Source organism: Eutrigla gurnardus (genome assembly GCF_963514095.1).
Source record: "Eutrigla gurnardus genome assembly, chromosome: 12".
In the NCBI taxonomy this organism is placed as follows: domain Eukaryota; kingdom Metazoa; phylum Chordata; class Actinopteri; order Perciformes; family Triglidae; genus Eutrigla; species Eutrigla gurnardus.
In genome coordinates, this window is record NC_139926.1 from 18,532,993 (window position 1) to 18,558,139 (window position 25,147).

The 25,147-nt window shown below is 41.1% G+C and overlaps 1 long non-coding RNA gene across 1 annotated transcript; it reads left to right on the forward strand.

The window, feature by feature from the left end:
* The first annotated feature begins 2,603 nt into the window (after positions 1 to 2,603).
* LOC311021593 lies at positions 2,604 to 23,503 on the forward strand. The gene is made up of 2 exons (XR_014598020.1): positions 2,604 to 3,803; positions 22,786 to 23,503. It is a non-coding gene; the product is annotated as an uncharacterized lncRNA (long non-coding RNA).
* Positions 23,504 to 25,147: the final 1,644 nt, after the last annotated feature.

Here is a 25,147-nt window from a genome sequence, read left to right on the forward strand (position 1 = left end):
ACACACACACACACACACACACACACACACACACACACACACACACACACACACACACACACACACACACACACACACACAGACCACACAAGTAAACACACCCAAACAGGCTTACCGACTTTTTCATGTTGAGTCATATAGATTCTTCCTACACAGTGTGACCTTTCAGTTGCTCCTCATATTCTAAATCACTAAACGTCCCCAACTGCGCCGCTCTCGCGCACTTGAACGCGCTCCTTTTGCGCTCCTGGTCGTGTTGTAATCGATTATCTGTCCGAAGCATTTTTCAAGTCCAAAACTTATTTATTTATATAAACTACGGGGTCTCTTTATATCTGGTGACTTTCCCAACAGCAATCCTGACTGTGGCTGCAATATTTGGCGTCGCTTCTTTCATTATTCTCTAAAATGCATATTCTGGCGCACTACATTTGCGAGATTGATCAGCTATTGATTGCAAAAGGCGTGTCTTTAACGAGAGGCTAGAGGTCAGCAATCGTGCACAAAAACAAATTAGTTTTAAAGGAGTCTTTTACGCGCATCTGTCTTAGATTGTCAGAAAGTCAGCAGCAGTGCAACAAGCAGAACGAGAGAACACTGCGCCGACTTTCTTCCGCGGCTTGTTTGGAAGAGAACGGTTGGATTTGAAAGCAGGAGATTATAATTAGGAAAATATCTCTTCACAACTGTTTTGGCGCTCTCGTTCCAGTCTTGTATGATGACCTTTAAGCGTAACCGCAGCCCATCAGATTAGTGTGCCTGTTTACTGTTTCTTCTTTGCATTCTGACTGTGCACCGGCCCACACATCGGGCACATATTCAAATACTGCTGCATAACCGTGAGCGCGACACTCCCCAAAACACACACACACACACACACACACACACACAGAGGGAGAGAGCAAACATCTTGACAATTAGACTGTCAGCTCTGTCAGTTGATCACTTTCATTTGCGCACACGACACGGGAAGCTAAAAGTGGGTTATCGGTTATCCACGGTCATTATGGGGGAATGGCTCTGTATTAGGAGGCACCGGGTCTTGTCAGTCTGGATTTTCAGCTTCAGCGTTCAACTTTAGTTCTTTTTCTTTTTTTCTGTCAAACTCCACAAACAGAACATTGTATGAAAAAAAACTCCTTATGACAATGTATTATTTGTAGTTGCATCCATAGCTTGGAGATACCGGACAGTGATTATTTCATTGGTGATCATTAAAAGTCCCATTTTCACTAAAAGATTCGGTTTTTCCTCAGATCATAAAAACGGGACATCCAACAGTATTTCATCCCATAATCAAATGATGAACACATTAAACGCTGCACATGTCAACTCCTCAATCCATTACTCATAAATACTGCAAACGAGCTCCGTAGACGCTCTTAAAAAGCAAATAGTTACAATATTTCGTGCACGTGAAATGGATAAATATGTTGTATATTTAGTTTTATTGTTTGCCTGTGTTACCATAAAAACATGTGTTGACGTGTCCTTATGACACGACATGACCTGTGGCGAATAGACGGTGGCGGTTTGGGGAACAGAACGAGACATTTTTTATTTTTTTTTAATCTTGAGGTTAAAAAACACTCACATTTTCACTGATGACGTGGTGCCGCAGTGCTTGTTGGACAATAAGGTTTCATTGGGTTAGTGATAAGAGAATAACCTTTTGCATAAGCAGCACTTTTTACTCACTATAGACCGAACAGGCAGGATGGTTGCTCCCCTCCTTTCCTTTGTTCACCCTGCAAAAAAAAAGAGAGATGTGCTGGTGGATAATTATGCAAACGAAAGTTACTCCACAAATAGGATCTCTATTAAAATACTTCTCATCAGACGTCTACACGATGACAGAGGGAACTTTGCAGACATGCGCAGTGTCCTTTTTACGTACACAGACCATCAGTATAATGCTATTGCCCCCAAGACACTCTACCTTCTGTACACTCAGCCTCTGAGATAATGGGCTCATTGTGCGGTTGCTTTTGCGTAATCTCCCAAAAGTATCACCCAAACGCCCATTTATTTGTATGTTACTGTTAACTATTCAATTTCACAACTCTGCTAAAGAGTTGCGTAAAGCCCAGATATAAACATCAGGCCTGAGACTACAGGCCTCCAGTCTATGTGCACCGGGACTTTCTCTGATGAGCTCCTTGTACAAATCCTCTCCCTTCATTTGTTGTCATAAAGCTCATTTACCCCCCCCCCCCCCCCCCCCCCCTTATCTTTTCTAATCCATCTGCCACTTTTTTATGTATTTATTTGAATCTTGGCAAACACTTTGTCACAGCCTCTGGCGCTCAAAGCTCAAACCGATATTTTTCAAGGACGTTTGGTTTGCTGAAGGCGCTGAGCTGCTTTTCGTTTGATTGAGAAATGAATGAAGCGGTCGGTATCGCGCGTATACGCTTGCCTGCCGTGGTCGTCCTGCCGGATGGAGGGAAAGGGCGTCTTGATGGTGACTTCACTGAGGCCAACAACTTCCTGACGCAACGCTACTGTAACAGCGGCGCGCGAACGCGGAGCTCACCTTTTTTATCCGATGAACCGACATGATCCTATTTCTGCATGCTAAGCCGTCTCGGCTCGCCCTCCCCTCGGCTCCGACGCACGGCGACGTTGCCCGTTACACCCAAGAGTAGCCGCGTTTGTTTACGCTTCGGTTTTTATCCCACTTGAGGGCAAAGAGGTTCGTTACTTGTTGCGTCAAAAAGCAGGAAACCCGCTCACCTGGCCTGCTAACGCGTCATCTCGTATATTTTAGTTTGATCAAATCTGCTGAGAGAAAGTCAACTTTTCTCTTTGCCACTTATAACGTGCGACGGAGAGCGGAGCAACCTGTCAACGAGAATCAACGGATAGATTGGTTGCTCGACTTGAATGGGAACAGGGGACACGTTTGCATGGTGGCACGGAGGCAACTGCTAAAGTCTCCACGCGTTACTCGTCGTCGACGGGCGTGTTGTAACGCGTTACCGCGCGCCTCGTTACCGCCCCGCGCGCCGTCCGGGAACTAGCAAGAGTTTGAAGTCGAAAAGGCGGTGTGGGTTGCACGCGCTCTCGCTGGCTCGCCGCAGACGGGAAGCCCCCGCGAGCGCCATTGAAAGCAACCACCGCCAACAAAAAAAAAAAAAAAAGAAGCCCGCGTGCGGTTCGAATGTGTGTAGTTGTTGTTGGAAGAAACCCGAGTCGCCGCCGCCGCCGAGCCGGGGTCCGTGGAAACGTATCCGCCGCTCTACGCGCGCAGGGGCGCACCGACCTGTAGTAGCCTGATCTTGGACAGCCTATCAAACCTGGGCACCGCGTAGCCTGCTGTCTGTTTCACTCCGAGGGGGATGCTGGTCGTCCCAGACACGTGAGCTGAGCTGATGAGACGAGTTGATCGCGGATTTGGATGAGGGTTGTGTTTGTTTTTTTCCTTTTTTCCCCTCTGTGCGTTAATGGACAGGCGTGCGAACTAGGCTATGGTGCGCTCATATGATTGTGTGTGTGTTTTTCTTTCTCTCTCTCTCCCTCTCTCTCGGTCGCTCTCCGTATCCACCGCTCCGCCCCCCCTCACCCCCCCTTTTCGCAACATTGACGCAACCAAAAAAAAAAAAAAAAAAAAAATACTGGAACAAAAGAAACAACTTCCTTGAAGCTTTGCTGAAACTGCACTTAGTCGGGGAATGGGAGCTCGTTGTCAACTTGCCTGGATGGAGGCGTCGAGGTGGAGGGGTGTCACCACCACCACCGGCGGCCGGCTGGCAGCGGACGGAGATGCGGTCGATCGCTCCGAGAGGCGTCCAGACTGTCGAGTAAGTGCCTTTTAAAAACATCCAGTGGAGTAATTTCAACTTTTGCCGTGTGACCTCTCGACTAGTTGAGTTTTGCGGTACACTGTCCGCCGCAACAACAAAAAGTCGTTTTGGTCGATCCTCTGCGAAGCGGCTCACAAAGTAAAGTCCCTTTAATGTAATGTAATGGAAATGTGGAATATAAGCCTTTATAGTCATTGTGTGTGTTTGGGTGGGGGGTGTATATATGACAAGTACCGCTTTTTCCAACAACTGCACATTTCGGTGCCGTTGACAAACGAGGCTGTCAATCTAAAAGACCGTATTTGCGGGTTTTACTTCATCTAATGTGGAATGAGTTTGTCTTGCATGTGAGGCGGACGTGAACATCCCTTTCTCCGAGCAGACGTAAAGGTGTTGTTCATTGACAGGCGGCCGGTTTGTTGTCGTTATTCGTACAGCAGCAGCAGTGAGCCGTCGCCGGTTGCGTGAAGATCCCGCCGGTCGACGGACACGATACGGCACCGCGATGGTCTCACGAAACGGGACGCGGCGTCGTCGTTTTTCAGGGGTGGTGTGTGTAACTTTGCGTTGAGGTTTTGATCCGCGGGTTTTTTTTTTTAGTGGGGGGGTTGATGGGGGGGCGGCCACTGTGCTTTTGTCGCGTCGGTGTTTTCGCTGCATGAACAAAGGACTGGACGGAGTAGTCGGCTCGGCACAGAGCGTCGGTGGAGAGCAGGCGGGCTGTTTACAATAATAACACGATCGCGGGTGACGTCACGCGACTGACAGGGCGCCTCGGCCAATGGGGGAGCCGCTCGGCTATCGGCAACACGCTATATTTGGAAAGTGGTTACATCATCGAGGGTACAACGGCGGACTGCGGAGGGAGGGACTTCCGCAAGGGATTTTCAATTTGTAGTCCAGAAACGGGGAACAATGAGTAGATTAGTTTTCCTCTTTGGAAGCTTGAAGTCTGGATTTTTCAGAGCTTATCAAACATTTCCAGAAGCCGTTCACGCTCTCGTACACAGCCAAGATGCAGGATTTACACAGCCTACGCTTGTATCATAATGTGTGCGGCTTATCCTTGCATTTTATTTGAAACTTTTTCTTGCTTCTGCGAATTATTTGGGATGAATGCATTCTTTTGAATTTGAATTTCGACTCTGAATTAGGCGTGCCTTAAACGCTGCTCGTGACCGTGTCATTACACAACACCGGCGTGTTCAGGTAACCCGGCCTATAATTTGAGTGTGTATGGAAAGTCTATCATAAGAATCTGTCAATAGCTCCCAGTTGTTTGCCCTAAAAATACTTGGCTGAGGAGCACTCAGGAGGTTTCTGTGTAATTTTCATATATACACAAAATTTCTCAACAACAGCCTACTCCATAAATGTTTGCTGATCCCCCCCTCCCCACCCCCAGCTGTCTCCTTAAGTCAGTTCTATTTGTGTAGCCCAACACCACAAATCACAAATTTGCTTTACAATCCATGCAGCACACCACACCCTCTATAATTTGACCCTTGATTGGGATAAGGAAAAATTGCAGAATTTTTTTTTAATGCGGTTCTACAGTAGGATGACGGGTAGTCCTTTAACAGAAGTATTGATCCACCTGCACATTTTTTTTTGTGTAAATTGTCAACTTACGAAAGACTATACTCCAAACACAGCAGCAGTGTAGCTTCCAACTGTCACAGAGGAGATAAGCCCTCGTCTGTCTCCAGTCCTCTCAGTCCTACAGAGGCTCATTGAAAGAAAAGAAAATGCAAATTTGGTCAGTCATCTTACCTGTTCATAAAAATGCGGTCACGTTTTTAAATGCAGAGATCGGCTTCAACACTTGAGTTGAAACACATCACAAGCCTTTTGCGAAACTGCCACAAAAGAGGATATGTTCCGCGTTATTGTGGGTGAGCGGTGCTGTTTGGAAAGAGGTGCATACAGAGTCTTTGTTAGGAAATATTGCAACCATGCCATGTTGTCTTGTGACAAGCCGCATCTCTGCTTCTTAATTATTAGTGGCAGGAGTCGTATATTGGATGTTCTTTAATGTTTCTCCTCCATGAAATTGCATTCAGTGTTTTTATCAATGCAAAGTGTGTGTATTAGTGTCAGTAATACCTGCTCTGATGGTAATCGGTCAAATTCAAACTAAAGTTAAAGGAGAACGCCCGTCACTGTGGCACTATAAGAATGGGGACATTATTAAATATCCCTTTAATGTAAATATTAGCCTTACCTTTTGGTTAATATCGGCTTTGATTAGCCTGGTGCTCTTGAAAAATAAAATATAAACAAATATATTTAAACATATATTTCAGCATGAGAAAATATATAATATATAATAAAGTAGACTTCACAACAGGGTTATATTTACTGGATAACTACCGTCCAGTGTGAAGAAACATTCCAGTTTTTATCTTCACTGAAATGTCAGATATATTTAGTTATCGTGATAGGCGACTAATATAAATCTCACACACAGCTTACACAGTTTTTTTCCAGTTAGAACAACAACAATCCTGACAATGGAGCTTTAGATCAGCCAACGTAATGTGTTGACGCCTGGTGAGCACATGTATGCTCATGAGTGGAAGAGAAATGAGAGGGCTATGTATTGTACGTGTTTTTGTTTTCGACTTCATCTTGCCATTCCAGCATTCGCTTTGCATGCAGTCTTTCCGTGCTCTCAAATGTGTATCAAAATGTGGTCCAGAGATTTAAATCCATCAGTGCCAAGCGTGTCACTTACTGTACAGTTGAAATATTTGTGGAAATGCTGCTTCCAAATTGTTTCTGGACACAAACATCAGGCGAGACTGAAAACAAACACTAATACTAAACGTTGTCTTGCTGATATTCATACAGTGAGAGCGTAGGCATGTTGCAAAGGGTTATTAATGCAATTTAGGAAATCTACTGGAGGCTTTAGTGGTTTTTAAAATGCTCTCTGGACTTGCCTGCTATGACCTAAACACAGCAGGAGTCTTGATTGTGCTAAATGTAAAAGATGCAATGAGAAACAACATGTAAGAAAAACGATGTCTATTAAAAGTATGTGGTTTTAAGGAAAGAAGAGCGCGATGCTTTTGCTTTGAGTCTTCTTCGGCCTTTTAAATGTCACAAGAGCTCATATAATGTAAGAATAATACTGCGGCAAAGTAATTTGCAAATAGACTTTTGGCCTTATACTGAACAGTCGTCTGTGACATGTTGATGTGTTTCTTGCGTTGTAATTCATTGGAGGCACACTTGTCTCCGACTGTCAGCTGATTTTTTAAAATGCAGAGTTTTGATTAAATTGCAAACTAATCATTAATTTATATTATTTCCACTCGGGTCTCAGCGGAGAGTCCTCCGTGGCAGGCTTGCTGCTTGATCCGCACTTGGCTTCATATTTTTGCACAATCATCATCAAATTTAGAGATAAAGAAAAAAATCTTCAATCACAGAGTTCCCGAAAAAAAAATATCAGGCTTCCAAAACTTATTCTTCAAGTCCTTTCTGTAACCCTGCAAGCCTAGGATTAGGTCTTGCTTGTGTTTAGCCTTCTCTGTAATCCCTCTCAGCAGTCTGCCTCAATAAAGAAAGAAAAAAAAATACTGAGGGGTGTGGACAATCATCAACATAGTAAAAATATTACTAGACCAGGACGTAACATCAATAATGTTCTGACGGGTGATTTAAACCTGTCCCCAAAAACAACCATAACATTTCTTCTGAATGGAAGCCGTTTCTCATCTGGTTGAAACGCCCCAACCAAGGCACTGGATGTTTGATACTTGTCCCTGAGGTTATGGTCAAATTGTATTGCTTCGTGCACATGGATCCTACAGGCCTTTTCTGGCACCATGACCCTACATTTAGTGTGTAAAACGTGGTATTGAATACATATGAGAATAGAAAGCCTCATGGTGTAAACTGTATAACAAGAGTTTGTTGGATAAATCAAGCTGCTTTTGAGGATCTTGTCAGTGACAGATCTGTGGCAGACTACACAGCTTTTTCAGTATCAGGGAAAGTTTGGTGAATTTTTTTTTTTTAACAAAACAAACTTTTCATGAGAAGCATTGCTTTACTCTCCTCGGCTTGCCTTCTATTTCTCCCACCACGTCCATGATAGGAATACAGCTAGCCGAGTTTTCCCCTTAATTGTCCCCTATGCTTGTGATGTAATTTTAGACTACTCAATGAATTATGCTCACTTAATTTGATTGCTATGTGTGAGAATGTCTGTAAGATCATAAAGCGACTAACTAAAAAGGGCGTCTTGTGCTGTAATATCTAAACTCGCTGGCCAAGCATGTGATAGTGTTTAGCGAGACACTGACTATAAAAGTCTGCTTCGTGCTTTTGCTTTAAGATAAACAGTTTTATTTTACAAGGAACAATACTTTATGATGATCCCCACGACAGCCAATTTAGTTGTAAATAAAAAGTTGTTTGTGCACTTTTTTTTTTTTACGGCGCCCCGGGGCTAACGTGACCACCTCCCAGCCTTTGTGCTAGAAAGAGGTCAGAGGTCTCTGTTGTGTTTTCAGGGTGACCTGCTAGTGACTATTAGCCATTGATAAATGTGATGTCCCACAAGTGTGCGGGCCGGACCCCTCCAAAGGGGGAGGTGTCATAACACGCCCCACACTAACCTCCCCACCTCAACAAGTGCATACACACACACGCAAACGCACACACTGCCCCGCTGACAGGAGCACAAGGGGGCAGCTGCTACAGATGTCTCATAGAGAGAGGGGGAGGGGAACCGAGGAGACATCAATGGAGAGTCTCTCTTTAGTATGGAGTTCTCAGTGGAGCTCATTGTGTTCTCTAAGGACCAAGACGAGGGACTAGGCTACGTTCAGATAGTAAGCCTATAGTCTGCTATACTTTGTTTCGGGGTGCCGCTCATTTTGGCTGCTGGGCTGCTTCATCTCCTGTTATACACTGAAAAATCCCCAAATATTAGCTGCATTCACATCGGTTGATATTTACTAAAGAAATGACGAGGAAATAATTTAGTCTGATATTTTTTTAAATCGGAGAGTGAACAGAACTAACTATATTTCAAATGATGACGATCTTAAATTCCCATCTAAAGCAAGAAAAATAGGAATGATTTTCACACTCTGTTCATTTGTAATGGCTTATTTAATTCAGGGTGTAGGCAGAGAGAGAGCGAGCGCTCACAGTGATTTTCACAGCACAGCACACACTTTTTTTTTTTAACAAGAGTCAAGTGAAGTGAAGTCACCTGCTGGTGCATTACATTCACATTAAAGCGACAAACTTCTTTGGTACGCTGGTTCGATGCCGCCCCTGACCTTAATCAACCGTGTTTTCAAGGTGTCATTCAGTCTTTCGTTGACGTTCTTCACCTCAGTAAACTCGGAGGATTCTTTTGACCACACGCCGAGCTTTTGCTCCCGTTTATTTTTCCTATCATTCGATGCGACGCAGTCCCATGTCTTGTGGTGGTGTGAAAGGCCATCTTTTGAGTCACATGAGGGAGGAAAGAGAGAGAGAGAGAGACAGAGAGAGACAGAGAGAGAGAGAGAGAGAAAAAACTCCTCCTTGAATGAGAAGCAGCTGAGTGTAGCAGCGAACCATGCACGTCAAGTCATCTAACATGAAATCAAATTGCATTGAACTAAAACTGCCCCGGCATTGGCAACTTTTTGCGGCCGGGGTGAGCCCGCCGTGGCCTAGACACCGCCATGCATGACACTGTGGCTGTTGTTCAGCTCGTCTACGAGAAAACAAGGGAGAGCCCCACTCTGTCTCAGCCCTCCTAATGAAGAGATGCATTATGATGTGATTTCATTTGGGCCTGCAGAAAAGCTGCTGTGGATAACAGAGCAGTCTGAGTAGCATGGTCCATTTGTGTAGTGACATGTGACTTGTGTTTTTGTGAGTCATAAGGATCTCCTGCCTAATGGAAGGCAGTGTGTGCTCATGTGACGGTGACACAATGCAGGACGAACTGTATAGTATTCACCAGAGCTCGGCTCGGCTACTGTTTGGCACCGTTAATGGAGACCCATGAGCGTTTTTTTTATCTTGGTAATTTTCTCAATGTGAAACTAAATAAACCACAATTATCTGTTTCTGTCTCACAGAAGGCTTTTGGCTTTAGTTGTTCTCTTTAGTTGATCTTTTTTTTTTTAAACCTGACAAAATCCAGAGGCTTTATGTTAGTACTGCATATGTGCATTTGTGCAAGCTTGCTCGCGTGCGTGTGTGTGTGTGTGTGTGTGTGTGTTGCACACACTGTCTTTGAGGAGTGCATCATGATCTCCCCTATGGTCATGGTTGTGTTTTTGCTGGCTCATCCCTGCCTCTCCACATGCCTGTTTAACAACACGGAGCTCCTCCTTACTGGCTTCCTGTCCAAACCAGTTTATCTGTAAACAAGTGTGTTTTTTTCCTCTCCGCCCCATTGTCCACACTACACCAGAATACATACACAATGGGCGCCTCTCTCTCTCAGGCTGCTGTTGTACTCCAAAGTAAAAAAACAAACAAACATGTTTTTACTACGGCGATGCAATAAAATGATGACGCTTCTTGACGAGGACTCAATAAAAATATAACTTCTTAGAATGTCATCAACTCACATGAAGAAACAAAGTAAACGGCATATTTGATTGTCTAGACTTTTTTTTTTTTTTTAAAGGCAAGTATAACTCGTAGTTACATTTGTGTTCAAAAGATAGGCTTTTATTCACTTAGGCACGCCATAAAACTAATAGCAGGTTGCAGCTAATTCTTTTTCCAATGCACCCTGGTGGAGCCAACTACTGTCATAGCAGGTGAATGTGATGTATTGTTATAATGTGTGCATTGGGATGAAATGGCTGTTTATCTTGCCCGAGGTACACTATGCTACACTAGATATATGATAACAGCAGGGTTATTGTGGCAGACGCCAACCCAGCGCTGCCTCTGCCGTTGCATGCAACGCTGCAGTGGTGTGTGTACTCGTATGTTGTTGTGGAGCTAATCTCAAATCGAGAAGAAGTCATTTAATGTACGTCTTTTCAAGATGGATATCTGTGTCCCCTTGAGAGGTGTGTTAGGCAAATCAGTCAAAAAAAGTTTGAGAAATTGGGCCACTGAAAAGGAAACTCTAAATTAGAGAGGGCAATATGATGTCACAGCAATTTCAGATAAGAAAGCAATGTCCTCCTTCAAACTGTGGAAAATAAACTTGGACCGTCTGTAAAATCCAACACCGCATTATGAGTGAGAAGAGCGTGGAAGGAGAACATAACTGCTGACTGAGCCTCTAGCAGACCCTTTTCCCTTTACTTCAAAGTTAAGGCTTTTTATTGCTTTTCATCCCGGCGTGTTCTCATCCTTCCTCCTGATTTGGTTTGCATCTCCTCCGTAATCTCACCAGTTCCTTTACTTCTTGACCCAATAATAGGCATATGCCAGATGTTGTGCTCTGGTCATCTATGGCTGCAAATAGTGTGTTTAGTTTGGCTATATCTTGGTGGTTTTTGATAGGCCTGTCACACCAAGACAAGCACTGTTGTGCTTGCTGCAGATAAGTACCCATTCTGTAAATAAGGAACACATTTTGACAGTCAACGGCGCTCATATAAAGGGTGATAGGAAAAGTAATGTGAATTATTCAGCATTCTTATACACCCATTGGACAATACTTTTAAATATAACTAATGTGGAATACCCTCCTCATATATATATATATATATATATATATATATATATATATATATATATCAATCATCTGAGGGAGGAAGATCAGTGTATTTCAACCACAAGGCCAACTCTCAGTGATAGCTGTTTTGCTGTGTGGTGTGAGCTTTTGAATATGCCCCTTTTGAATATGCCCCTGCACATTTATCATGGGTAAAAGCTTGTGGCTTCCAGTAAAAGTTCTAGTCATTTCTATTCAGTGGTGGTAAGAAACTTGATTATACTATTTATAAAATGTATACTTTGTCTATTTTGAGTCATGAATGTAGTATATAGAGTGCCTATAGGGACTGAATAATGCTATTAGAATTGGCTTATAAAAGCTGCATGGTTTTCAGCACTAAAACAGTCGCTACTAAGGATCGTGGGATTCGTTTTATATTGAAAAATCCGGTTTGAGCAAGTTTGAACGTAAAGAGTAAAGGTCTGCTGATCGCTGTAAAAGTCATTGGCACGCAAGGAGTTAATTTCTCTCTCTCTCTCTCTCTCTCTCTCTCTCTCTCTCTCTCTCTCTCTCTCTCTCGCTCTCTCTCTCTCTCTCTCGCTCGCGCTCTCTCTCTCTCTCTCTCGTTCGCTCTCTCTCTCTCGCTCTCTCTCTCTCTCTCTCTCTCTGTTGAACGCTGCGTGGGCTGCGAGATCATTCGAGAGTGCATTTTCAGCGTCCAATCAGCGGCGCGGAGTCCGCTCCGCGCTCAGCCAATGGGGGGAATGGGAGGCTCTATCGAATTTGAATGAGGAGTGTATCTTTCGGCGCCATTTTCGAGTGAGCAGCGATTACCTCAGCAGCTGCGGGGAGAGGATGCTGCGAATATAGAAAGCCGAGACGGGGGGAGAAAAACCAAGCAGTCAAAAAATTTAAACTGCGCTTTGAGAGGGAATCGCGTATTTTTCCATGGAAACACAGGTAATTCAACGCCGCGAAGTATTTGAATTGAACTAACCGGACCGATGTAAAGGAGAAGGGGAAGATTACGTGGAAAAAAAAAGAGGACAGCCCGACCGTGGCGGAGAGACGTTAGCCGTTTGGCCAGCTTTTGCCAGCTTGTAACGATACTACCCCTAGCAGCTAGCCTGCTAGCTTAGCTCGCTAGCACATACAGAGGGGATGTCGGACTGTGCAGCACTGGAACGGTAGAAAAAATATACGCTCCTACAGCGGTCCGTTTTATGAGGTGAGACTGATAAATATAAATATTTTTTTTATATATAAACCGAATAGACGGGGAGAGGAGGGCGTTTTATACGGAGGGGACACGTAACTAATTCAAAGTTGAACTATAATGAACACATTTTTTTTCTCGCATTGGAGCCTAGTTTTGAGCGGGAGGTGCAAAAGCAGCCAGGCTCGGGCAGAGGAGAAGCAGTCGGCAGTGTCAACAAATGCACACGGCACCTACACTGGCTTGGGAGGGAAAAAATCAAAACGAGACCGGGACAGACAGAGTGCCTTTTGTGGTAACTTCATTTCACCAAGCTTGTTAACTGAGGCAGACTTTTTTTTTTTTGTCCGAGCTGGTAATTGCATGTTGTTTTTTTTTCTTTTTTTTGTAAAGACAGAAAACACCCGGTAAGTTTGTCATTATATCGCTGTATGACCATACACTAATGTCATGACTTTAATAACAAGTGACGGAGTTCGTTTTATTTCCCCATCTGTGTCGTAAAGTGGTTCTCGTGCGTCTGCAGTCTTAACGTTATCTCTTGTGTTAACGCAAAAACCCGATGACCAGTACTCGATAATCAACGTAGTTATTCGACGTTAGGCGCTTGCTTCATATTAATATCCGTTAATAGATTTGAATTTTTTTTTATTTTACCTGAACGTTAGAATATCGACGTGGCTCTCGGCTAAGTGACAACAATCACAGGTCGCCACTTTTGATGATTCAACTTGAATGGCTCTGTTAAACGTTGGTCGAATGGTTGTCATAACCACTAATGATGCAGTAAAGTCGAATTAACGTTGGTTATTGAAAAAAATCGTATTGTTGGTTGCGCTGCTCCTCGTGGGTCGCTGTAATGATGGTGTTTTTTGTTTTTTTGGCTCATCGTAGTTTGATGCAGAACGGTTTTCATTGTCTTATGTCTCCTTTTTGGCTTTTTTTGTTGTTGTTGCCCTTACCAGCCTCGCTCCTCTTTCTGTGTGCCATGGACTCTGATCAAATTGAAGTACGTTGAAGGAGGGGGGGGGGGCATCTACGTGGTCTAATCGGTTCAGTAAAGACTGACGAAACGGACCTTATCATTCATTACCGGAGAGATTCTATGTATGGCATTTTACTCTGCCTTATGCTTCTCATAATGAACATGACTACTTGACTAATAAAGCATAAGAGAGGAAAAGAGAGGCTCCATATAATTGTGCGCCTAAAACCCGCCCCTTCTACTTCCTTTTAAGTAGAGATCGCTTTAATGTGTTACATAATGCGAGGCCTTACTATCTCCTACAGTGCTGCATTTATTTTTAAACAATTGCATGTTCGCATTGTCAAGTAGCATGTTTTTCTTATTTCTGTAATAATCTCAATTTAAATTTACTGCGTTGAGAACATGAGACAGAGTAGGCACCTCTGTCCATTTTCCCTCTAATGCCCCCCCCTCCTCTCTCCTTTGCCCCGTCACAAATGACAGTGTGCTTACTAATAGCATTTTCCAAGATTTCTATCATGTCATACACATTCTGCACTGGTAATGTTAAGAGATGTTTCCACTTCAATTAGATATGCATGAGCTGAATGAAAATGAACCTAAATACCATAGTCGTATGCATAGCTTTCTTCACTGAAAGTGCAGATTGTATCCTTGATATAATATAATAGATAAATTACTGTGGATGTGGGGGCTGCATTTTCACAGTGAAACCACCTACCTCATATAGTTAGATTTTGAGTATTTATTTATTTATTTGAATCGTAAGGAGATTTGAGATGATAAGGTGATGACTGAACGACCTTTCATAGACACATAGCAGAGCAAAGAGGTGGAGGAGGAGAATTACTGTACTATAAGATCTGAAGTGTCTGACTGACAAGAAAACTATTGTGGGTGTATGAAACGGTGAATAATATGGCACCTTAAAAACTTGTCAGGCCTGTAATCATCTGCTTCAGGAATAAACAAAATTTGTTCTTATGTACACCACATGGTGTATTTGAAATTTATGTCCAATTTAGATTATCCCAAATTTCCACTATGCTCTCTATACGTGTGGCTGTTGACTCCAATATGACATGTGCACATAATGTTTAAAAAAAATCCCCAACTTTTTATTGATTTGATTTTTATTTTAAACCCTGCTTCTTGATAAATTGATCTATTGTGTAAAAAAAAAAAATCAACTCACTACACCTAAGTTGAGATGTGTTTTGTTTCATTATTTTTCACACCACCACACCAATGTAGTGCATGGAAAAGGACAATTATTCAAAGCTCAATATCTAATTGTGTCCATCGGACTGATTCATAACATTTTGGATAATACTTACATAGTCATACTTGCATACTCAGAAATATTGACAGATTAAGTACACCTGCATTCTTATTTCATGTTACAATATAAGATATAATGTGAAATGATCGATTTATCAGTTTTAAAGATAGAAAATCAAATAAATATATCATCCATTTATTTAAAAAAAAATATTACTGAGCACTCGGCCGGTATATTGTAGATCTTAAAAAAAAGAACCCACTTTGAAAATGTTATGAGTCACAGAGCCAGCCTATTTGTGTGAATGGAAAAAGGCTAAATACACATATTGTAGATACTTAATATTTCAGTTGAGGCAGTTATTATTAAAATCCAGTTTAGTTGATGAAAGCAATCTTTTCTAATCAGTTTTAGAATATCGGCTGCAGTGTGTGCTTATTGCTGATATTTGTTTCTTAAAAACGACATTTCTGCATTTGTCATATCTAATCTCTAGAAGGGAAGAGGTAGTGCTTTGTCAAACTGAAAATTTGTGACCATGAATCTTAGTAATATATAAACTTTTACACACTGGCTAGTTTTAGAATGTGTATCTAATGTGCTCATACAGGTGTAAAAGTTGTAAATATGTTGTTATATTCTTCAGAAGAATTGCTGTATTGTTGGGACTGTCTTCGTATGCATTTGTCAAATTAGTGCTAGTGTATTTTAACAGTTCCTTGCCTACAGTTAATCCCCTGTAAATGCTACATGTCTAATTCTCCCCTGTGTTCACCGGTATTTGCCTCTAAACTCTTTGTAGAGCACCGTTGTGCTGTTTCAGACTGTTAGCATGACATTCTGTGACTCATCATTCTCTTCTCAGACCCCTCTGGCAAAATGGGCTCCCACCCCCATTTCCTGGTGAAACTGTGCCTCTCTTCTTGTACTTGCTCACATGTGTTGTCACCAGGCTGCAAAGAACTCCCACCCTTCTCTTCCTTCTTTCTGCACCACTCAGCACAAACTTTATAGTATTCAAATTTGCAGTGATGGGAACAGGTTTTCACGGGTCCTGTTGGTTATTTTCCAGAAGTAGGCCTTGGTTTCAGTTCTGTGCCTCAGCAGCATTAAATAGAAGCTGTCAAATGGTTTTATGTGCACCAGTCAGTTCACTCGCAAACATGATTTAAGTTCAGGAATAGTTTAAAATGTAGCTATCTTTAAGCCTTAACTTTAGATGTGATATTTTGTGAGAATAAGTATGTATTTAGCATGATGTGTTATCCATCAAGTTAAAGCTGATAACACCAGTGACACCATATGCTTCTTAGAAGCATTTGTTTCGCATTGGGATTGATTTTTTTTGCATACAGTAGGTGCTGCATCACTGTAGTACATAGGGCTTTACACCCGTTTGACTTAAATGGTAGGATGTAAAAAAAATAAAAATGGCATTAACATTTTAAAATAATGGTCAGTTCGTGTAATCTGGTAAAGTGGAAAAAGTTTGGATTTTTTTTGGCCTGCTAAAGTAAGATAATCTGTTGTGATGTGAACATTGATGTATTTAGGAGGTCAATTAGCAGCTTTTAAAAATGTCATACATTTTGAAAAGATCAAGTAAAATAAAAAAAACCGCTCATTTGATGTGATTGCAGATTTTCGTTTTGCAGTGTGTGTGTGTGTGTAGTGACAGCAGTACTTATGGACTTGGGCGGCATGTTAAGAATGAATTTATCAGCTCTAGCAGCCAGTGAATTCTCTGCTTAAATTTTAGCTAGTAATATGATAACCTGCAACAGCACTGGTAGTAAGAACTGAAGTAGCAAGAGTATGCCTCTGACTAACCACACACACACACACACACACACACATGGTGTTGTCATTTCTGCTGCACCAGCCTCTTTTTTTTACCTGAGGGTGCTAGTTTAGCCCACAGTACTAACTTGTGAGCAGTAGAATTGGACATATATAAAATGATCCTAAATTATTGGTGGCTGGTTCGTGTATTTTTACGAGTGGCCTCAACATGATAAGCAGATAACACCCTCCCCACTATCTCGAGTCAGGCAGTGTGCTTGGGTGCAGAGGGACCAGATATTTTCACACAGTGTGGCTAAGAAATTTCTTGTTTGGGTAGTATTGAAAGTTTGCCTCAATAAACTAATTCGGTGTATTTGCCACAGTAATCTTGGCACATGGTTTTAGATTTACTGCTGTAACTCATGATCTGTTGGTGTGTAATTGTCACTGCATACAATTGTAAGTAGGTAGGTCAAGCCTAGCAAATCATCCGATTATTAATGTGCATATTTACATTTAATAATTCTTATAATAATTGAATAATATATATTTTTAATCAAAATGTAAACTCCATCAACAGTGTAACTAAACCTGAGGGTCCTCATTCTATTTTAGTCTGAAAGATTTTGGTTGGGATGTGTTTAACAAACATTTTTTTGTACTGTTAACTGGAGTCATGTCATTATCTATTCAACCCAGGCATTTGAATAGGAATATGAACCAAAAAAACAAGTATGTGTGTTTGTGGAATTGCATGGGTGCGCCATTCAACTCTCACACGTAAGCTTTGCTTCCTCTTTTGCCCCTCTTGCTTCTGTATGCATGACACATGCATAACAACGCACTTATCCGAATTTCAAACTTATTGATAGTTCTGTAACCACGTAGTGATTCAGTGTAATTTAAAAAGTCTTGGTAGATATCAAAAATTAGTTTTGGTGGTTTTCACCATGCTTTTTTTTAATAAATAGTTTCATGCTTTTGGTCATGTGTAAATGAAGTCCTCAGGTCGACTTTTGAAATTGCACCACAGTGTACTGCATTGTCTGCATCCTGTTTATTGCTTTGTCTTCCTTTGCAGTAAGGGGAGGTTTGAAATAGTTAAAATGAAGGATTAAATGAATGCAGAGATCACAAATTAATTTGTTGAAGAATGCGTATACTGAGTTAAAATGCATAGTTTTACAGTAAAAATGGGTATAGCAACTGCATATTAAGATTAAATAATTCATCACACATTGTGGACACACTAGGGTATTTAGATGACATACTGCAGTTGGTCATGGAGCAAAGTTATAATGTGCTCCACATGTTCATTGGAAGTGGGAACAAATGTCCTTTTTAACTATAATTAATCTTTTGAACACATGCACTGTCCTGTTGTGAGACCTGTTCTCACTAAATAATTCAAAACGGCACGATGAATCATATTTCACATTATCTTATGCGTTTGGTTATTGTTGTGCTTTACTCTGTTTCCATTGCAGTGTTAATTCAGTAGTGTATCTATATTTTGCTCCGGAAGAGGTTGTCCGTCACAGTCACACCTGACATTAAAGGGAGGGGTGGCGTATACCTGTGGAGTGCACGAATGAGTCAGAGGTCACTCTTGTGCATCTGCTAGTGTTCTGCAAAATGGTTTTACTCTTGTTGGTGCCGGTGTGTTTTCACGTGCTTCTATTTGATAAGATATGGCGGTAGCTTCCAGGGAATCCCAGTCACTGCCTGTGTGCTATCCCCAACATGTTTTGCTGGCTGTGCACATATGATTTTTCTAGGGTTAACACATTACAGTAGTGGTGTTTTGTATGGAACAATGCAGTTCTTTATAGATGCCATCCCTGATCTATAATGGACAATAAAAAAACTGTTAAGCACCTCCAGGGTTTCTTTTAGACGTACACCCCCTCAAAGCATTTTCTTAAAAAAAAAAAGTTATATTTATTCTTAGTGTTATTCATGTCGTCACAATTGGTTGCTATGTTATCAAGGGTGAATTGGTTTTGCATTTGCTTTTACTACTGTAGAGATCTCAAGCTGTGTACACGCTGCCACAGTAGCTGGTGAAGCATCTCATCACACCGTATAAAGTTGCAGTGAACATAGTGTATTTGAACTGTATGTATTGTCCTGCCAAAGACGGTACAACAATGATTTGGCTAGCCTAATACCTGGTGTTTATCCGGCGTAAATTATTTTGAAGTGATGGATTTGTGTGTGCATGTTACTTGGATGCCAGAGTGAAAAGTAAAACGGTGTGTCTGTTCTTATCATTACTCTAATCACTGATGTATTTAACTCGGTGTAATTTTCTTGTCTCAGTGAAGATAGAAAGCTTTATTAACACAATGAGAAACTTAAATTTGGATGGGTCTTTTCATGCGCAGAAATGTGGATGCCGTACAGTTTTTTTGCACAGCTTAGGACGTCATTGTAGATCTCCCTTTTAGTTTGTGCTTATACAGGCAGAAGATGGTGTAATGTAGACAAGAGGCTGGGCCAGACCACTTCTGGGGAGGTGATGGGTTGTCGTGTGCAGTCTTTGTAGCCGATGGGGTGTAGGAGGTTACTTGACCTTCAGCCTTGGGGTCAGGTGACTCTTTGAGGCCTTTGTGTAGGGAGCAAATGTCATAGGAATGGGTTAAAAAGGCTGAGCAGTTAAGGTGACATGTCCGGGCATGCTGCCTTAAAGGAGAGGGAGAAAAATGGGAGAGGTTAGAATCATTGATGTGAACTATTCCTTCTGTACTTGTAAAGAAATTATCAACTTAAAAGGAAAATACACAGCTTACCTGGGTCGTTCCTTAGTTGTTTTTTTTTATTGTTAAGTACTTTATAAGGATGGATGAGGTAAAATGGTTGTTTCCTGATTTCTACTGCAGTTTAATTCATACACCAGTCTAAAAATGGCCTGAACACATGACATCGAAGATAGGGAAATGACTGAGCAAATTTTCTGTATGTGAATCCAAGTTGCTGCACGTTGCGTTTTCCCCCTTTTGCATTGTGTAGATACAGTGTGCAGTTACACATGTAGGGTTGGAAGCAGGGGTTATCGGCTGTTTTCAGCAGTAAAATCCTAAACTGGGGCTGCAAAAACAGGTTTTTTTTTTTTTTTTTTTTTTTAACAAAATAAAATGTGTATATACATATATTGCTAAAATCACATATTTTTTTATTCATTCATTATTTTCAAATGTTAGAAATGACGACACATTTGCACCAGCACCTGACCAAAGATGGTCCAGACATTTTTATGTAGCAAGCTTTGAATTAATCTTTAACATAGTGACATTTTTTCGTTGCTTATATGATTTATCAGGCACTGCTTCGAATAATTGTCCTTGCATCCTCTTCTTTTTTTGGCAGGGGATGTGGACCCTGTTAGCCCAGGACAAGGAGATTTTGTCATCCCACACAGATCTGCCAATTATATACCCCCGATGTGAAGTTGTAAATTATCCAGTGTAACCTGGTGTATCAAATGTAATGAGCATTATGATTTGACTAATTGATACTGTTGCAATGCTCTAAACCACATTTTATTCCATGAAGTGTCCTGCACCAATTTAACAGCATCATTTTCCAAGTGATTCCAAATGATTTTTTTAAATAATTATTTGCCATTCCGAAAGGTGCACCAAATTTTGCAAAGAATAGGGAAACAACTCATTTTTTAGATGTTATAAATAATTGTAAAATTTGTACATGTATACTTTAGATTTTTATGTATTTATTTATTTTTTAGAAATTTTTGTTAAGGCATGAATGTCATACATGCTTTGTAAATGCCTGATCCTACACCATTTATTTAATTTTTTCATGCAGTGCACTGAATGTTTTCTCACCCTCCTGCCACCTTGAAGGTCAGGTGCATCTGACTGGTTCACCTTGTTACACTTATGTTCTCTACCTTTTGAATACCAACAAATTTCAGCTCTTATTCTTGTTGAGCGCATGCATATTGCCTTGAGATGGAAAGATGAGTCAAATCCCATATTGCAAGTATTACTAATAAAATACACAATGTGCATCATAGAATTTCTGGCGGGGGGGAAACCCACATTGATGTATATTACAAATATAACGGTTGCACTGTTATCTAACATTTTCTAAGCATACCACGTGGTTTTATATCGACTTGTGACCTTTCAGTCAGCTGTTGCTTGAATTGTGAAATTCATCACTGAACAATTTGTGGCCGTTTGGTCAGTTATGTTACTGTTGCATGGTAATGTAATTAAGAGCAGGAACCATTTTGAAAAACTGCCTTTTGGTGTTTGTCGGACTATATAAAAGTCAGATTCCAGACTGCGATGGTAACAACCAAATTCATAGATCCTGTCCCAGTGTTTACCTTCTGGGTTTAATTGCCTTACAGTATAACTGTTTGTGACCTTCAAATCTCAAGTATTTATTCATTTATTTTTTACTCTTGTTTGCAGATTAATACCCCCCAAAAAAAACGCAGAATAGATGGAAGACTAAAAGGCACAAACTGTTGTTGCCGTTCCCGAGAAAATAAACAAATTTTTGTTTTTTCCCTGTCATCTTCTGAGCTGCACTGGAGTCTGTGAAAGAGAAGCAGTGATGGATAGGACGTAGTAAGGTTTTATTAGGTTCAGTTTATCAGGTCCAATTTAGACCAAGGTCACAATTACGGGTCCATTGAGACCTCTAGTGGCAACACATTTGTTGGACCCAATCTCCTACATGATTATTATCAGGACAAAGTCTGATTGAGGACATTTGCATACAAACTAGGTTTTTTTTAAAAGGAGATTTTGTTTTAAGATTCAGATATGTTGTTGATGTTCACCAGGACAGCCTAAAACATCTTCCTAAAGAAGTTTTCCTTAGAAGTGGAAGAGCTATTTTGTATTGCCGTTTATTGATTCCTCCAATGGGCTTATTCTGTCTGGTCAGCTATTGAACAACATCTCATCTATCTGTTGTGCAAACTTGAGATTTGCAGTTTCTCCAATAAGCTGACACTCTTGCTTCATTTAAAATGGGTTTGTTTCCCCGTGGTGAAACTGGTTTCTGGAAGGTCAAACTTTTCTTTAAAAACATTTTTTTTAAAAGAGAGAGCGAGAGATAGAGGTTTTGCCTCTTCTGGTGGGTGCACACTTAGCTTAGGATAGTGGATCAGTAATTAATTTCCTAACCAACGAGTGCTCAACCACTGAATGAGATACATGCAACTGTCTTTGCAGCTCAGACAAAAATGCTCACTTTACACCCAGGTGTAGTTTGCATTCTGAGTCATGCAAACTACAGACTGCTCCCATGTTTTCACAGTGCTTTGTTGATACTAATCTGTGTGAATCGTTTACTAGACCATATCGGGGGGGGGGGTTAACACCCAAGGAAACCTGTGGTGTGGCTGGTAGAATATTTAAATATTTACTAGCCATTTGGCTAAAATAAAGTTAATTTCACAGCTTGGTTTTGCTGTTAAACCATTTCAGTAAACAATGTCAGATTAGCAAATGCTATTTTTCCTTATTTATCTGATTTACACTCTAAGGCCAGAATGTGGACAAACACTGTGGTTCCTCTGCTGCTTGTTTCCTATGAAGGGGAATCCTACTGTTACAGCATACAGTGATGTTTTGGCCAACAGTGTGCTTCCAGTGGTGTGGCAACACTTTGGGAAAGGCCCTTTCGTGTTTCAACATGAGGGTGCCCCTGTGCATTAGGAAAGAGCCATAATGTTTTTTTCTGAGTTTGTTGGAAAGAGAACTTAACTTGCCTGCAGAGATCTGACCTCAACTCCATCCATAAAGCTCTGGAATTAATTTAATAGCGAAGATGGTCTTCAACATCACATTGTGGCTAAATTGGTGCAAATCACCAGGTTTTAAAATCTCGTGGAGCGTTTTGCCAACGGAATGAAGCTGTTAAAACAGCAAAGGAATTCCCCACAGTTTTGATATAAGATATTCAACAACCATAGCGTGACAACAATTCTTACACTTCTTGCCTAACACTGCACTTTTTGATTGTCCTCCAGGATAACATTAAACGGCATTGTCTGTCTGTTTTTGTGTGTTTCAGATGGTGAACCCCCTCACCCCCGTTGGCTTCTTTAGGAGTGGACAAGACATAAATCTGCACACACACAAAAAAAATGCTGACCATCATCTGTGTCTTTAGGTATACAGTGATGAGTAATAAGTCTGTAGCCGTCTGTGAACATGTGGTTCGGACTAGAAGCCTGGAGGATGAAACTGCAACACAAAGACAGAAGATGAAGTGGAGGGACCATGACTGCAGTTCTGGTGATGCTGTAGCAGCACGGAATGGTTTGTGGGTTACACTGAGATGCAGGCCATACTGTGCTGCCGCAGTAAAGCCTGAATATACACCGACTTGTCCGCTGCAGCTCTCGGACTCGGCCTCCGCTGTCTGAAGTGGTGCCACATAGACAATTGTTTGTTGGTTGGATTTCGCTTTCTCCCTCGCTGGTCGCCTTACTGTAGCAGCACGTAAATATTGGAGTTAAGACTCAAGCTGAAGCCTCCAGTATTGATCGTGCTGCTGAAGCAAAGCTGACCACTCGCAATCGGCTTGGAGCTGAATGGTGAGCGTGCTCCGACCTCCCTGGTGGTGCCAAACGGTGAATGACTGATGCTTACAGGTACATCGTTTCCACACAGATTCTAAGTTAACCTCCAGCACGACCTTGTCGCAATAGTTGAAATGTATAAACACCATCTTTTCACATTTCTCTGTTCTGTCTGCACACTTTGGTGAAATAAAAGTTTGATTGGGCTTTTGTCTGTTTGTCCATATTATTATTGTTGTTGTTGTTGTTTTCCTGTCAGACTAAAGGAAAGTCCTTTCCCAGGCTTGATGTAATACCGCCGTCCCCGAGGAAGAACTCGTGCACGTGTTGGCCCGCGTGGCCTCGCCGCAGCGCTGCTGGGATGTCCGGCCTGTTCAGCGTGAGCCCAGACCGATGACTCAAATTATTATAATCAATAGACCGGAGAGTTATCGCACGATAATTTTTTCTTTTCTTTTTTTTTTTTTTAAATATCAATATTCATTTAGTTTTTAACATTTATTTTTTGTTTGGAAGGTTTTGTAAAAGCTCTTATGAGACGCGACGGTCTTCATGATGCGTTTGCGAACTCGTAACGAGCCGGTTTCTTTACATTAGTGTGTATTATGACTACATTATGCACAATAATATGAGAACATCGTGTGTTCACTGCGATGCCGTAACGAATGATATGGTGCCCCGTAACATGGCTTAACCCTCCCTCCATTTTAAGTGGTGACGGACGCGCGCATAATGCGGGCGTCATGTACCAGGACATCCGACGACGATAATCTCAAATCAGATTTACCTAAATAAATAAATAAAATAATAATAATGATTTCGTGTTTCATGGGACTTTGATATAACGTGGAGCCCGTTTGTAAATCTGGCTTTAATAACGGTTACACCACAGCTTTTATGTCAACTTGTGCGGTAAAAAAAAATCCTGCAACTGGAAGGAGATGAAATGCTGAGTGGTTACGCGTGTTCACAGATCACGGATCTCACTTTTGATCAAAACATACGAAATAAATAAACCAGTGACATATTTACTTTTTTAATTAGCTTATCCTTTTTTTGATATGCATCTTATAACGTTTAGAAATGCCGTCCACTGAACAAAACACGCTGCAGCAGTTTGATTTGGCCTTGTAGGCCTTTTAAATAATAAGTCTGATTTATTTGTTTTTGCAAATATAATTGTAAAATAAAATGGAATCAAGGTGTTTGGTAAAGGGGGAGAATTATGCAAATAATTGTAGAGAGAAAAATCAGATTTGTGCGCATTTTCGGGGTGTTTTTCCTTCGCAGCAAAGCATGCCTTTTTCCCCAAGTTGAGAGACAAATACACTTTAAATATATATATTATATCCTATTTTAAAGGATGATGCGTCTTTATGTTCATGTGCATTGTTTTATGATGACATCTGCACGTGAAACTATTAACTGTTAACCACGTATAGGTAATTCATTATCATTTATTTGGGAAATAATAAAATCCTTTAGCCCTTTCCTAAGTGCAGTTATTTAAATTGATTAAGTGCATGTCTGAAAGAAAAACGGCACGTAAAAGTTTGGAAGCAGACGTGATAGTGATTTTGTTTACACCGGTTCATCTTGTGCTGATGTGACTTTTAAAAAAAAGTATTATAACGCTTTTCTATTTGAATTGCAAGGAAGCAATAATTGCAGAACACTTTTGTTTGCTCTTCTACTTTTTTCCAAAAAAAAAACGAAAATTAACTTCTATGTAAAAATATAATAGGAAATATCGTGAAGAAATAAGCTTTTATGATAGTTATAATAAAAATGTCCCTCCACTTGAATCACCATGACACGTTCAGACCCATGATGTGAGTGTGTGTGTGTGTG